This window comes from Myxocyprinus asiaticus, chromosome 3, assembly GCF_019703515.2.
Source record: "Myxocyprinus asiaticus isolate MX2 ecotype Aquarium Trade chromosome 3, UBuf_Myxa_2, whole genome shotgun sequence".
Taxonomy (NCBI): domain Eukaryota; kingdom Metazoa; phylum Chordata; class Actinopteri; order Cypriniformes; family Catostomidae; genus Myxocyprinus; species Myxocyprinus asiaticus.
Window position 1 is genome coordinate 56,153,550 of NC_059346.1, and position 15,038 is coordinate 56,168,587.

At 43.3% G+C, this 15,038-nt stretch overlaps 1 protein-coding gene across 2 annotated transcripts in view; it reads left to right on the plus strand.

Moving 5' to 3' along the window:
• Positions 1–6,864: 6,864 nt before the first annotated feature.
• The window catches only part of LOC127417114 (serine/threonine-protein kinase PAK 3-like), an 87,472-nt gene continuing 79,298 nt past the window's right edge, over positions 6,865–15,038 (plus strand). For both annotated transcript variants that reach the window (XM_051656824.1, XM_051656829.1), the window contains exon 1: positions 6,865–7,052. The gene's annotated coding sequence lies outside the window, so the exon portion shown is untranslated. The remainder of the gene's footprint in view (positions 7,053–15,038) is intronic.

Consider the following 15,038-nt stretch of genomic DNA (forward strand, 5'->3'; position numbering starts at 1 on the left):
GAAACCCATTCCATGAAGCTCTCTATGCACTGTTCTTGAGCTAATCTGAAGGCCACATGAACTTTGGAGGTCTGTAGTGATTGACTCAGAAAGTTGGCGGCCTCTTCGCACTATGCGCCTCAGCATCCGCTGACCCCGCTCTGTCATTTTACGTGGCCTACCACTTCGTGGCTGAGTTGCTGTCATTCCCAATCGCTACCACTTTGTTATAATACCACTGACAGTTGACTGTGGAATATTTAGTAGCGAGGAAATTTCACAACTGGACTTGTTGCACAGGTGGCATCCTATCACAGTACCATGCTGGAATTCACTGAGCTCCTGAGAGCGGCCCATTCTTTCACAAATGTTTGTAGAAGCAGTCTGCATGCCTAGGTGCTTCATTTTATACACCTGTGGTCATGGAAGTGATTGGAACACCTGAATTCAATTATTTGGATGGGTGAGCGAATACTTTTGGCAATACAGTGTATTTCCATTCAAAATGAGCTTCTATGGCTCTGCGTGCGATCCAAATAGATGCGTAAAGCCCGCACCGGACACAGCAACGCCAAGGCTGGGTCTGCCTCCTCCTGGGGCAGCGCTTGCAGGTTCACCACCTGATCCCTAAAAGGGATCGTGGGAACCTTGGGCACATAGCCCGGTCGGGGTCTCAGGATCACGTGAGAGTAACCTGGACCGAACTCCCTACCCTTTTGATGGAAGTGAGCGCAGTCAGGAGGGCAGTCTTCAAAGAGAGTGCCTTAAGCTCAGCTGACTCCAAGGGCACAAAGGGAGCTCCCTGTAGACCGTGAAGGCCTCCTAGCACCTCTCAGGAACCTGATGATCAAGTCGTGCTTCCCCAAGTACTTACCATCTACTGAATCGTGATGAGTCGAAATAGCGGCTACCTATACCTTCAGGACAGTGGCCCTCTAGCCTCTCCTGCAGGAAGAAAAGCACCGATCCGACTGCGCACCTCTGGGGTCTTCGCATCGGGAAGAACACCACTTAGCGAACAGACGCCACTTCAAGGCATACAGGCGCCTCATAGAGGGAGCCCTAGCCTGTGTGATTGTGTCTACCACCACGGGTTGTAGGCCACTTAGGTCTTCCGCGTCCCATCCAGGGGCCAGATGTGGAGATTCCAGAGGTCTGGTTGCGGGTGCCAGATGGTGTCCCGTCCCTGAGAAAGAAGGTCCTTCCTCAGGGGAATTCATCATAGGGGGCTGTCGCGAGGAGCGTGAGATCCGAGAACCACGTCTGGTTGGTCCAGTAGGTTGCTACTAGGACGACCTGCTCCTCGTCCTCCCTGAATTTGCACAGGGTCTGTGCAAGTAGGCTCACTGGGGGAAACGCATATTTGCGTAGTCCAGTGGGCCAATTGTGTGCCAGCACATCTATGCCGAGGGGTGCCTCAGTCAGGGCGTACCAAATCAGGCAGTGGGAGGATTCCCGGGAAGCAAACAGGTCTACCTGTGCTCGACCGAATCGACTCTAAATCAGTTGGACCACCTGAGGGTGGAGTCTCCACTCACCCCTGAGGGTAACCTGATGTGACAGCACATCCGCTGCGGTGTTGAGGTTGCCCGGGATGTGAGTGGCTCGTAGCGACTTGAGGTGCTGCTGACTCCAGAGGAGGAGACAGCGGGCGAATTGTGACATGCAATGGGAGCGTAGACCACCTTAACGGTTGATGTACGCTACCATCGCTGTGTTGTCCATCCGGGCCAACACATGCTTGCCCTGGATCAACGGCTGGAACCTCCGCAGGGGTGGGAAGTACTGCCAACAACTCCAGGCAATTGATGTGCCAACGCAGCAGCAGGCCAGTCCAGGAGCCGGCGGCTGTGTGCCCATTACATACGGCACCCCAGCCTGTCTTGGAGGTGTCTGTTGTAACCACAATGTGCCTGGAGGCCTGCTCTAGGGGAACCCCTGCCTGTAGAAATGCAAGGTCGGTCCAAGGGCTGAAGAGGTGGTGACAGATCGGCATGATGGCCACGCGATGTGTCCCGCGGTGCCATGCCCATCTCGGGACTCGAGTCTGAAGCCAGTGCTGAAGCGGCATCAACCCGAGCGGTGTGGCCGCCGCTGAGGATGCCATATGCCCCAGGAGCCTCTGAAAAAGTTTCAGTGGAACTGCTGTCCTCCGTCTGAACGCTCTCGTTCATGAGGTGCGCTGTCATTGAGATTGAGTCTAACTCCAAACCAAGAAAAGAGATGCTCTGAACAGGGGAGAGCTTGCTCTTTTCCCAGTTGACCCGAAGCCACAGTCGGCTGAGGTGCCAGAGCATGAGGTCTCTGTGTGCACACAGCAACTCTCAAGAGTGAGCTAGGTTTAGCCAGTCATCGAGATAGTTGAGGATGCGGACGGCCACTTCCCTTAGCGGGGTAAGGGCTGCCTCTGCGAATTTCATGAAGATACGAGGGGACAAGGACAGGCCGAAGGGGAGGACTTGTACTGGTATGCCTGGCCTTCGAAGGCAAACCGCAGGAAAGGTCTGTGTCGAGGTAAGACCAAGATGTGGCAGTGCATGTCCTTCAGGTCTACCGCCGTGAACCAATCTTGATGCCGGACGCTCATTAGAGTGCGTTTTTGTGTCAGCATCTTGGACGGGAATCTGTGCAAATCCCGGTTCAGTACTCGCAGGTCCAGGATTGGTCGCAACCCACCGCCTTTCTTCGGTATGATGAAGTAAGGGCTGTAGAACCCTTTCTTCATCTCGGCTGGAGGGACAGGCTATATCGCCCCTTGCACAGAAGGGTAGCGATTTCCGCACGCAAGGTAGCGGCGTTCTCGCCCTTCACCGAGGTGAAGCGGATGCCCCTGAACCTGGGTGGGCACCTGGCTAACTGAATCGCGTAGCCGAGTCGGACGGTCCGGGTCAGCCATCGCGACGGGTTGGAAAGCGCGAGCCACGTGCCCAAACTCCGGGCGAGGGGGACCAAGGGAATGATCACGTCAGACATACTGGTGGGTGGGGCCTCGCGGCAGGGCAGAGCTCGTGGTGCCACGTTGATGGGACTCGAGCCCGTGGCCGTGCTGAGTCCAGGGACATCGAAGCACTTACCTGGCTCCTGCCACCCACCATAAGATTGGCCGAGGAGGGGGGAGGAGGAATCTCGTCCCCGTAGTCCACTGGAACCAATCCCGTGTGGGCGTGTTTGTGCCACAGCTGGGGCACAGGGGCGGGGGGGTCCACCGCTGGAGCGCCATACCTACCAAAATGGGACGGTGGACGGTGGTTGTGATGACGGCCATGCGCACCGGATACGTGACCCAGGAGACGAGGGAATTATTCTTTTGTCAGGCTTTTGGGTGTCCCAGCCTCCTGGGCATGCGGCGACAAAAGATTCTCCTCCTGGCCCTCCACCGGGGGATGGAGTGGTCCGTTGACCAGCCCCAGAGAAGTGGGTCTTCTCGCCCCTGGGTCGCCTGTCTCGGGGGCACTTCGAAGCCTTCCTCGGGTTCTTAGCGGCCGGCTGCGAGACGGGTGCCATCTGCTTCCTGCGGAGGGCTCCACACTGGAGCCGGGCCATGGGGGTGGGCTGCAGTGGAGCCAGTGTTGTTGCTGCAGTAAGACGCCCTTGGCGACGAGCAGACAGGGTGTTGTATCTTAAGCCACGCCGGGGCAGGATATGTTGTAAGGCCTCCGTCTGCTTCTTCACCACTGAGAACTGCTGGGCAAAGTCCTCGACGGCGTCGCAAAACAGGCCAACCTGGGAAATGTGGGCATCAAGGAACCGTGCCTTGTCCGCCTCTCCCATCTCGACCAAGTTGAGCCAAAGGTGGCGCTCCTGGACCACCAGGGTGGACATCGCCTGCCCGAGAGACCGCGCCCTCACCGAGTGCAGTTCCTGCATCAATCCCGGGTCAGAACTACCCTCGTGCAGTTCTTTTAGCGCCTTGGCTTGGTGTACTTGCAGGAGGGCCATGGTGTGCAGGGCGGAGGCGGCTTGTCCAGCGGCACCACAGGCCACAGTCATCAGGGATGACATAAACCTACAGGCCCTGGACGGGAGCTTCGGGCACCCATGCCAGGTGGTGGCGCTCTGCGGACACAAGTGCACCGCGAGCGCCTTATCCACCTGGGGGATCACCGAATACCCCCTGGCCGCTCCACCATCGAGGGTAGTGAGAGCGGGGGAGCTGATAGACCGGAACCGGGCAGTAAAAGGTGCCTCCCACGATCTTGTCAGCTCCTCATGCACTTCCGGGAAGAAAGGAATGGGGGCGGGGCGAGCTCCGAATGAGAAGTCGAACTCGTGCTGAGATGAGTCGGCGGTCTCGTATGAGAGCCCGATCGGGGCAAGCGAGCGTGCTTACGAAAGCAAGCCGCGACCGCAACATTGCCATGGTCATGTTCTCGCAATGAGGACATGACTCATCCATGAATGATGTCTCTGCGTGGGCAGTGCCCAGACACGTAAGACAGCGATTGTGGCCGTCAGGAGCGGAGAGATAACGACCGCAACCAGGAATAACACACAAATGGAAAGTCATCTTTAAAAAGACGTTCTGTGTGTGTGCTGCTCTTTTTGTAAATGAAAATATACTCTTTTAGAATATACTCTCTTATTTTCGCTCTGCCGAAGCACCCAGGGGCGTTCTCTGCACTCCACGGGTGCAGAGGGGGAGAAGCCGCTGAAATGCACCGTAAATCCAGCAGTTTTGAGGTGCATCTTTGGATGGAATTGAATTCAGTGCATTGAATACAACCACTTGGTTCTGAAGAGAAAATCTGAATGAGTGGTTGCATACCAGCTCCTTTTATACCCGTATGTCTGGGGGAGTGGCATGCAAATTGCACTCTGCAATTCTAATTGGCCTTTTTTCAAAAAAGCAGAGGTGTTTGGGGCTCCCAAGAGTGACCCCTAGTGTCACTACATCGACACAACTTCGAGTGAGTGACAGATAGGGAACAACATTATTCTGAAGGTAGGTGTCAAGCAAAATGTGAAATGTCAAGCACACATTTTTCAGTGAATAATAAATACAAATTGAAACATTAAAATAAATGAAAATAAAATCAATATAGCCTACAAACAAGTGAAAGGAATTTTTATGATAAGACACCATTATTTAGTAAAAATAAATAATAATAATAATAATAATAATAATAGTAATAATAATAATGTTACATTTATATAGCTCCTTACCAGAGGTAGCACAGTATAAAGAAAAAGAAGAAAAAAAGTCAGAGCATGTTTCAGTTTCTTCATTTTACATAAAGAGGAATATTCCTAATAGATGAATACTCTATGGAGCATTTAAACCTTTATGGAGCATTTTAACTTTAACCAGATAATTTCCTTAATCGCTAATGTGGACATGTGTTCAACTTTAAGAGATGGATAGACAAGCTCCGACGTGAAATCATCACATCAGGTCAGGAATTTAACATCATGCTCAGGTTAAGGCTATAAATGAATACATGGAAATCACGTGTGAATCGTGTGATACATTAACATAGACATTTCAAGAAGTGGTTGTGCTTGTGCCTCTTGGATAATCAGTCATATGCATATTTTTTTATATTATTTGGATGAATCCGTTTTCCGTTTTGAAGTCATTATTTGTGCCTTTCCAAATAAGGTATTCAGCTTCGGGCACATCCCTACTCGTAACCATCATTCAAATTTTCTGTGACTTATGCAACAGTAGATATTCTGTCGGTTCGGACCAGACGTGACAGCCTTCGTTGCCCTCGCACATTGATTAGCCTTGGGCGCCCAACACCCTGTCGCCGGTTTGGTTCATGTCAAAGTTACTCAGGTCTTTACTCCTGCCCATTTCTCCTGCATTCAACACTTTGATTACGAGAACTGATTGTTCGCTTACCATCTAATCTACCCAGACCTTGACATGTGGCCTTTTTAGGAGATGATCAACATTATTCGTATCACCAGTGAGAGGTCATAATGTTTTGGCTCACCGGTGTACATGTTGTTAATTAATATTACTCAGTACTTAATTACACTGTAAGAAGTACACTGTAAAATAAAGTGTAACCTTTCACAGTACGTCGTGTAAGTGGGCGTTCGCTGCAGAGCTCTTTTGGTGTGCTTTGTTTGCTATGATACTCTGATTGGCTGATTTTCCCTCTTAGGATTAGGGGCATTGTAGTTCTTCACCAGAAATTCTGCTATTAAACACAATTTGTAAAAAGAAATAAGTTGAAATAATGCAGCATGATGGCTTCAACAGAAGCATAAACTATTGATTAACAACCTCAGAGCTCATGGTAGGTCTGTCTTTAAAGGTTTGTAAGTTTTGTTAAAGTTCAATTGCCTAAAGGGGATTTTTACTTCTGGAACCAGACTGTTGTGCTCTATTGCAACACAAAGTTTGGGCAGGATATATAAAATAGGCTGTAAATAGCAATAGGCTTTAGTTACATCACAGCCATGAACCATGATTTCCTACTTGCTAGTCAGTTGTAGGGGGAGAGACATCATCATACTAGAGAGCTTGATTGGACAAAACATGTAGTGCAAGATGAGTTATCAATACTTTTGTTCTGTTTTCCCAGATGAGAAAAATGGTAAATTTTAAATGTGTTTTTCTGCTAAAAGATAATTTTGCCATAATTTTATCACCTTTTAAAAGAACACTAGCATATAGATGGATTCAAAAGCTAATAGACATGGAATGAAAGCGATACAACGTTTATGGGGTTTATACTCTGAATGAAACTGCATGGAATAAAAAAAACCTCCCTATCTACTGTGAATCCACCAGTCTGTGAAACAGCAGATCCAGTTTGTCTGGCTTCCGCCCTCCCCCTCTCTCCGAGCAGCTGCCTTTATTAACATGCAGTCTCTTAGCCAATAAGGCTGTAAGGACTTTGTGACATCACTGGCTAGGGAACAGTAGGCAGGCAGTGAAGCAGGCAGGCTGCCGACTAAAGCCAGTGAGTCCAGGCTTGGGGGTCAGGAACCGGTCTGACCACAGAATGGAGAGCCTGTGTGTGCATTAGCTTTCAGGAATTTATGCTGTGGAGGATGTACAAGGGAAACACACAGAGGCTTCCACGGATACAGCCAGGGAATGTCAAGACATGTTTCAGGTGAGTTGTTTCAAAGGGCTCTTTTTCTGTCTGCGATGACACGAATATGGATGAGGGAGAGAGAGAGAGAGAGAGAGAGAGAGAGAGAGAGAGACAGACAGACAGAGGGAGGGAGGTGGATGGAGGTAGAAAGAGGGAGGGAGGAGGAGGTTGCCTTTTTCCTTGGCTCTCAGAATTCGGACCTTCTTAGGAGGAGAGGAAAAGGAAGATGGCAGAGGAAAGAGAAAGTGATAGCTGTTGTGTTGGTGCATTGTGTTTACGGAGGAGATGCAGTTGCATTCTGGGTGCTGTTGCTGCTGTCAGCTGCCCCTGCCCCATTCCAACGCCACATCCACAAAATGCATCTCTGTTGATGTCACAAAAATGAACACTGTGGGGGTGTGTGATTGCAGAATAGAAGCAGCTGCAGAGCAAACACAGTAACTAAAAGCACTGGTATTTTGGGGGCATTGAGATTCAAGGCTGCATTTGTGTCTGTGTGAATGTCTCCATTTCAACCAAAGAATCCTGTTCTATTGGTGCTACAGCTGGGTAGATGCAGAAAAGGATGGTTGGATGGTTAGATGGACAGGTTCATGTCATTGGTGTTTGGATATGGCCTTCTTTCAGGCTCCCCATGTCAATATTTGTGCCTTTTATTGGGACGCTTCAGAATGATTGATTTTTACCTCTGCCAAGCCTGCGCAGACTCACAAGAGGCCATGCACACATGAACACACACACACACTTCAGGAGTCTGAGAAATTGCCAAGGCCCGTCTCTTTATGGAAGTGTTATTAGAGACGGTGGAAACAAAGAGCAAGGACAAGTGATCGGTGTAGTTCCTGACTGGGTGGAGGATTGCATTGTGCATCGGGGATTTGATTAATTAAAATATGTGTCCTGTGGGACAGGGGTGTTCATGGAGTTTTTGTATGTGTATATGTATGAGGGGTACACTATAAATAACTGACAGCTAAACTACAGCACCAGTATAGGAAATTAGGAGTTATGTCTGATACCAATAATTATATGATGGCCGATGTTATACCTATACTGCTTTCCCTGCTTTTTTCTTTTTCAAGCTCCAATCTAAGATATTTAAATATAATCAAATATTACATAGTAGAAAAGATAGATAATGAAAGCTTAAATCTTTTACAATAAAAATACACAGTTTTTTTCTTTCTTTTTTTTTCTCTCCCCTTTTTCTCCCCAATTTGGAATGCCCGATTCCCAATGAAAACTCCCTTAAAACTCTTAAAGGAAAACTCCCTTAAAAAAACACACACAAAAAAAAAAAACATCGATGTTACAGGCACTTACAATGGAAGTAAACATGAACATTTTTTGGAGGGTTTAGGTCAAACATTTTAAACTTTCAATTTGATAAAAGCACCTAAATTAATTCTGTGAAAACTTGTGTATTCTTTGAGCTGTAAAGTTGTTTAAATTGTTGTTTACCGGGATTAAAAGATTTACGGCGTAACATCAGCTTGTTTTGGATGTGTAGGCAACATAAATAATATGGCATGTAGTTGCCCCACACAAATAAATAACTGTAATGTAAATTCTGTTCATTACAATTTTAAGGGGAATAATGGACAATTATGATTTTTGCCAATACTGGCAATATATATATATATATATATATATATATATATATATATATATATATATATATATACAGTATATATACACCGATCATTCACAACATTAAAACCACCTGCCTAATATTGTGCAGGTCCCCCTTGTGCCACCAAAATAGTGCCAACCCGCATCTCAGAATAGCATTCTGAGATGCTATTCTTCTCACCACAATTGTACAGGGCAATCATCTGGCACCAACAATCATGCCACGGTCCAAATCACTGAGATCACATTATTTCTCCATTCTGATGGTTGATATGAACATTAACTGAAGTCTGACCCATATCTGCAAGATTTTATGCACTGCACTGCTGCCACATGATTGGCTGACTAGATAATCGCATGGATGATTGTTGATGCCAGACGGGCTAATTTTTTTAATTTTTTTTATTTTCTCCCCTTTTTCTCCCCAATTTGGAATGCCCAATTCCCAGTGCGCTCTAAGTCTTTGTGGTAGCATAGTGACTCGCCTCAATCGGGGTTGCGGAGGACGAATATCAGTTGCCTCTGCATCTGAGACCATCAATCCTTGCATCTTATCACATGGCTTGTTGAGTGTGTTACCGCGGAGACATAGCGCGTGTGGAGGCTTCATGCTATTCTCCGCGGCATCCACGCACAACTCACCACACGCCCCACTGAGAGCAAACCACATTATAGCGACCATGAGGATGTTATCCCATGTGACTCTACCCTCCCTAGCAACCGGGCCAATTTGGTTGCTTAGGAGACCTGGCTGGAGTCACTCAGCACGCCCTGGATTCAAACTCGCGACTCCAGGGGTGGTAGTCAGCGTCTTTTCTCACTGAGCTACCCAGGCTCCTCCAGATGGGCTGGTTTGAGTTTTTCTGTAACTGCTGATCTCCGGGGATTTTAACGCACAACAGTCTCTAGAATTTATTCAGAATGGTGACAAAAACAAAAAACATCCAGTGAGCGGCAGTTTGGTGGACAGAAATGCCTTGTTAATGAGAGAGGTCAACAGAGAATGGCCAGACTGGTTTGAACTGACAAAGTCTACGATAACTGCTCTGTACAACTGTGGTGAGAAGAATAACATCTTAGAATGCTATTCTGTGATGCGGGTTGGCGCTGTTTTGGTGGCATGAGGGGGACCTACACAATATTAGGCAGGTGATTTAAATGTTGTAGCTGATCGTTGTGTATATATATATATATATATATATATATATATATATATATATATATATATATATATATATATATATATATATATATATATATATATATGTATATACAGTATATACACACTGGTGGCCAAAAGTTTGGAATAATGTACAGATTTTGCGCTTATGTTAAGAAATTGGTACTTTTATTCACCAAAGTGGCATTCAACTGATCACAATGTATAGTCAGGACATTAATAATGTGAAAAATTACTATTACATTTTGAAAAAAAAATTCAGAACTTCTTAAACTACTTCAAAGAGTTCTCATCAAAAAATCTTCCACGTGCAGCAATGACAGCTTTGCAGATCCTTGGCATTCTAGCTGTCAGTTTGTCCGGATACTCAGATGACATTTCACCCCACACTTCCTGTAGCACTTGCCATAGATGTGGCTGTCTTGTCGGGCACTTCTCACACACCTTACAGTCTAGCTGATCCCACAAAAGCTCAATGGGTTTAAGATCCATAACACTCTTTTCCAATTATCTGTCGTCCAATGTCTGTGTTTCTTTGCCCACTCTAACCTTTTCTTTTTGTTTTCTGTTTCAAAAGTGGCTTTTTCTTTGCAATTCTTCCCAGAAGGCCTGCACCACTGAGTCTTCTCTTTACTATTGTACATGAAACTGGTGTTGAGCGGGTAGAATTCAATGAAGCTGTCATCTGAGGACATGTGAGGTGTCTATTTCTCAAACTAGAGACTCTGATGTACTTATCCTCTTGTTTAGTTGTAGATCTGGCCTTCCACATCTCTTTCTGTCCTTGTTAGAGCCAGTTGTCCTTTGTCTTTGAAGACTGTAGTGTACACCTTTGTATGAAATCTTCAGTATTTTGGCAGTTTCAAGCATTGTATAGCCTTCATTCCTCAAAACAATGATTGACTGATGAGTTTCTAGAGAAAGCTGTTTCTTTTTTGTCATTTTTGATCTAATATTGACCTTAAGACATGCCAGTCTATTGCATACTGTGGCAACTCAAAAACAAACACAAAGACAATATTAAGCTTCATTTAACGAACCAAATAGCTTTCAACTGTGTTTGATATAATGGCAAGTGATTTTCTAGTACCAAATTAGCAATTTAACATGATTACTCAAGGATAAGGTGTTGGAGTGACAGCTGCTGGAAATGGGGCCTGTCTAGGTTTGATTAAAAATGACTTTTTTCAAATAGAGATGGTGCTGTTTTTTATATCAGTAATGTCCTGACTATACTTTGTGATCAGTTGAATGCCACTTTGGTGAATTGAAGTACCAATTTCCTTACGAAACAGCAAAATCTGTACATTATTCCAAACTTTTGGCAGCCAGTGTATATTATTTAAATTTTTTCATCATGGCCATTTGTCTTTTTATTCCAATATTGGAAGCAGAAAATATCAAGGTGCTTTTTTGTTGTGTCTTTTTCAAGGTGTGTGTGTTGGTATGCATTCTTCTTTAAAACAACAATTGCAATCTCTCTTTTCCTCTGTTTCATTCCACTGAGGTATGAGCATCTAATGAGCAAAGTAAGCCAGGTCAGCACAGCTAAAATACATGAAGCTGAGGTTCCTGTGTATGTCTCTCTCTCTCTCTCTCTCTCTCTCTCTCTCTCTCTCTCTCTCTCTCTCTCTCTCTCTCTCTCTCTCTCTCTCTGTGTGTGTGTGTGTGTGTGTGTGTGTGTGTGTGTGTTTCTGATAAGGTTTGTCCACACAGTTGACGTTAACATGTTGATCCTTTATAGACCCATTCATACTCAGGGTTGTGAGGGTAACTTTTTAAATGTATTCCACTACGGATTACAGAATACATGCTGTAAAATGTCATTTGTAACGTATTCCGTTAGATTACTCAAGGTCAGTAACGTATTCTAAATACTTTGGATTTCTTCTTCAGCACTGGTAGATTTTTTCACTTGTTTTGACTATAAAAACTCTGCCAGTAGAGTAAGACAAAATACACGTTAAAAATACATTCTCTGAAAAACCTAAATATCTTATGCAGTGTTGTTTCTAAAACAAGATAAATCAAACTGATCTTGTTTTAAGGATTTTTAGATATTTTTACAAGAAAACAATACAAAAATTATTATCAAGAATATGATTTTTGCCCTAATATCAAAGGTCTTACTAGAAAAAAATTAATTATGATCCAACGTGAATTTTCTTGATAAAAAAATATGATCGTGCCTGGTAACTTGTGCATGTAAAATGGCTAGAAATAGCATATTAGCTTAGCGTAAAGCTGACAATTACACAAGGTTTATTTCTATTTCTTCTGCTCCAAACTTACTTCAAACTTACTTCTCTGTCTGCTCGTATGAATGTAACACATCATAAGAAAGTGTTTCACCGCTGTTCAAATGCACTTTGGATTGCATCATTTATATGTATAAAGGTTTTCCATCATTTAAAGGACTAAATATTAAATGAAACAAATGACAATAAAATGCAAAGTAATCTCTTCAGTAATCAAAATACTTTTTGAATGTAACTGTATTCTAATTACCAATGATTTAAATTGTAACTGTAGTGGAATACAGTTACTTATATTATGTATTTTAAATGCATAATCCCGTTACATGTATTTCGTTACTCCCCAACCCTGTTCATACTGACTATTGTATACCTTCATATTTTGATATTTGACCTCACCTTCCTGAATTGAAAATACATTTTATTTCCAACATGCTGCCAGATGACTTTGAAAGGTAGACGTCTGCATTTATCAGACATCATGGTAACACTTTACATTGTTAGACATATTACATGTTGCTATTTTTAATAAATTTAGTATTAACAATATAAAATGTAAATACAAACAGTTCCATAAAATTATTAGATTTTCCCTTCATTTGTACAGTATTACTCTTCACTTACTATACATATGTAAAATTATGTCTAATATTGATGTAATTAGACTGATCCTGATCATTAATAAAAAAAAACAAACAAAAAAAAAAAAACTCTGACATGGTTTATAAATGCTGCAACCACAGTAAATAGCCCTCATACACACTACGCATTTACAAGGAAATAGCCAATTATCAAATGCCTTGTTCAGAGAAGCAGCAAAAATCAGATTATTTTGTATTTATTTTTATTTATTTATTTATTTATTTTTTTGGTGTCTCATACTAAAATCGGTTTCATTATTTGAAGTGTGAGCAGTGAAAATTACGTTTTTACTAACACAATCCATACCACATTCATAGGGGATTTGAAATCAAAAGCTTGAGTTTGGAAATGTTTCTGTCTGATCAGATTTCACATAATTTTCTGTCATTCTGGACATGATGTGTTTGAAACATCAAAGTGCACTATAATGTTTCTAGCTGTGTCCGAAAACAATACATTTTGCTCACTGTTTCCCAATTCAGTAAACTATATGATATTCACTATAGCCTATGGTGAACAGTGAATGAGTGACCAAATCAGCAATTTTGATCAACTTGATCTTTATTGGAGGTCTACAGATGTAGATGAAGAACCCAGCAGTGTCTGTATGTGTCTTCTGTAAATTAGCAAAGGTTAAGGGTTTATTATTCTGGGGATATTTGGGATTGGAGTGTCTTTGGATACCAGAAGCAAATATATGGAATGTGAGTGAGTGATGGGAGTAAAAGTGGGTGTGTAAGTGTGTTAAGTGTGATGGGGGATTTTTCCAAATGGCAGGATGATTTTAGGGGGTGCGACAGGCTGAATATTTCAGCAGCTGGTGAATGTGTGCGTTTGCATATATAATTCTATGTCTAAAGTGTGTGAGGATTGGCAGGGATGGGAGAGGAGGGGGGCATCTGTTATGGACTTTAATGAAAAGTATGTTGTTTGTTTTTGTGCCTTTGCATGCTTGTGAATGTATGCTAAATGTCTCACTAAGGCTTAAAATGAACAGAAGGACTGAACATTTAATCACTGTGGCGACTAGGCCTGGGTGTTCCACAAGGCTCTGTTTTAGGACCTTTTCAGTTCTTTACAGCCAGACACAAGAACATAAAAAAATAAGAAAAGGGGTTTTCAGATGAACACATAATACACCTAAATGTTTTATCAAAAAATTTGCCTTTGAGTAACTCTTTTAGAACTTGGACTTGCCCTTTAGTGCTTCCTTTGTACACATTCAAAAGGCATTCAAAAGGCATTGTAAATGTAAGCCTTTCTAATGTAGTCTAATATTTTGCCCTAAACGTTTGCATGCTGACTACAACTGTTAAGATTATCTGCTATTCATAGCTTTGTAAATGGACTGTGTGGCCTCACAATTGTCACATTTATGTGTTTTGGTTCATGTTTTTCATGTCTTTTATTTTCAAGTTTAGTTCCTGTTCATGTCATGTGATTTCCTGTTCCCTCATGTGATCTTGTCATGTGTTTCCCTGTGTCTTGTTTTCATTGGTTCTTTGTTTGATTACTTTGTTATTAGTCTTGTCTTTTCATTGGTTTAAGTTCATTTAGTCTTGTTATCTTCTTTATTAGTTTAGTCTTGTGATTGGTTGTCTTGTTTACTTGTTACCCATGTCCTTGTATTTAAGCCCTTATGTTTGCCATTGTCTGGTGTGAGGTATTGTGTATGTAACTTAGTTGTTTTGTTCTAGTCAAGCTTATGTTATGTTATGTTATGTTATGTTATGTTATGTTATGTTATGTTATGTTATGTTATGTTATGTTATGTTATGTTATGTTATGTTATGTTAAGTCTATAGTCAAGTCATGTCATGTCAGGTCTAGTTTTTGTCAAGTCTAGTTCATGTTTATGTTCACATTTTTAGTTAGGGTTTTGGAATTACATGTCTGAAAAATAAACTGCTCTTGGGTTCATCTTCACACCATAGTCTCTTTGTCTGCCTGTTGCCAACATCGTTATAATAATCTTCTTTTTTATTTTTATTCTGTTCATTTTTATCTTTCTCCCCTCCTCTAATATCCTCACTGAGGGGGAAATTCACTAAGAAGCATGAATTGTTATACATCAAAGAATCATTTATTTACATGCGCTGTCTGCGTTGTTTTAGCACCTGATTCACTAAAGGAAATAAATCACGTAATGGCACAAACACAACCAAAATGTAGTGTTTAAGGCAATTTGCAGGGCACAGTTCCCGATCCTATGGGTTCAAAGTTGGGAAGGATGCAGCAGACTACCACCATCTGGCATACTTTATTGGGACTGTATAGCTCCACCACTGCGATCCA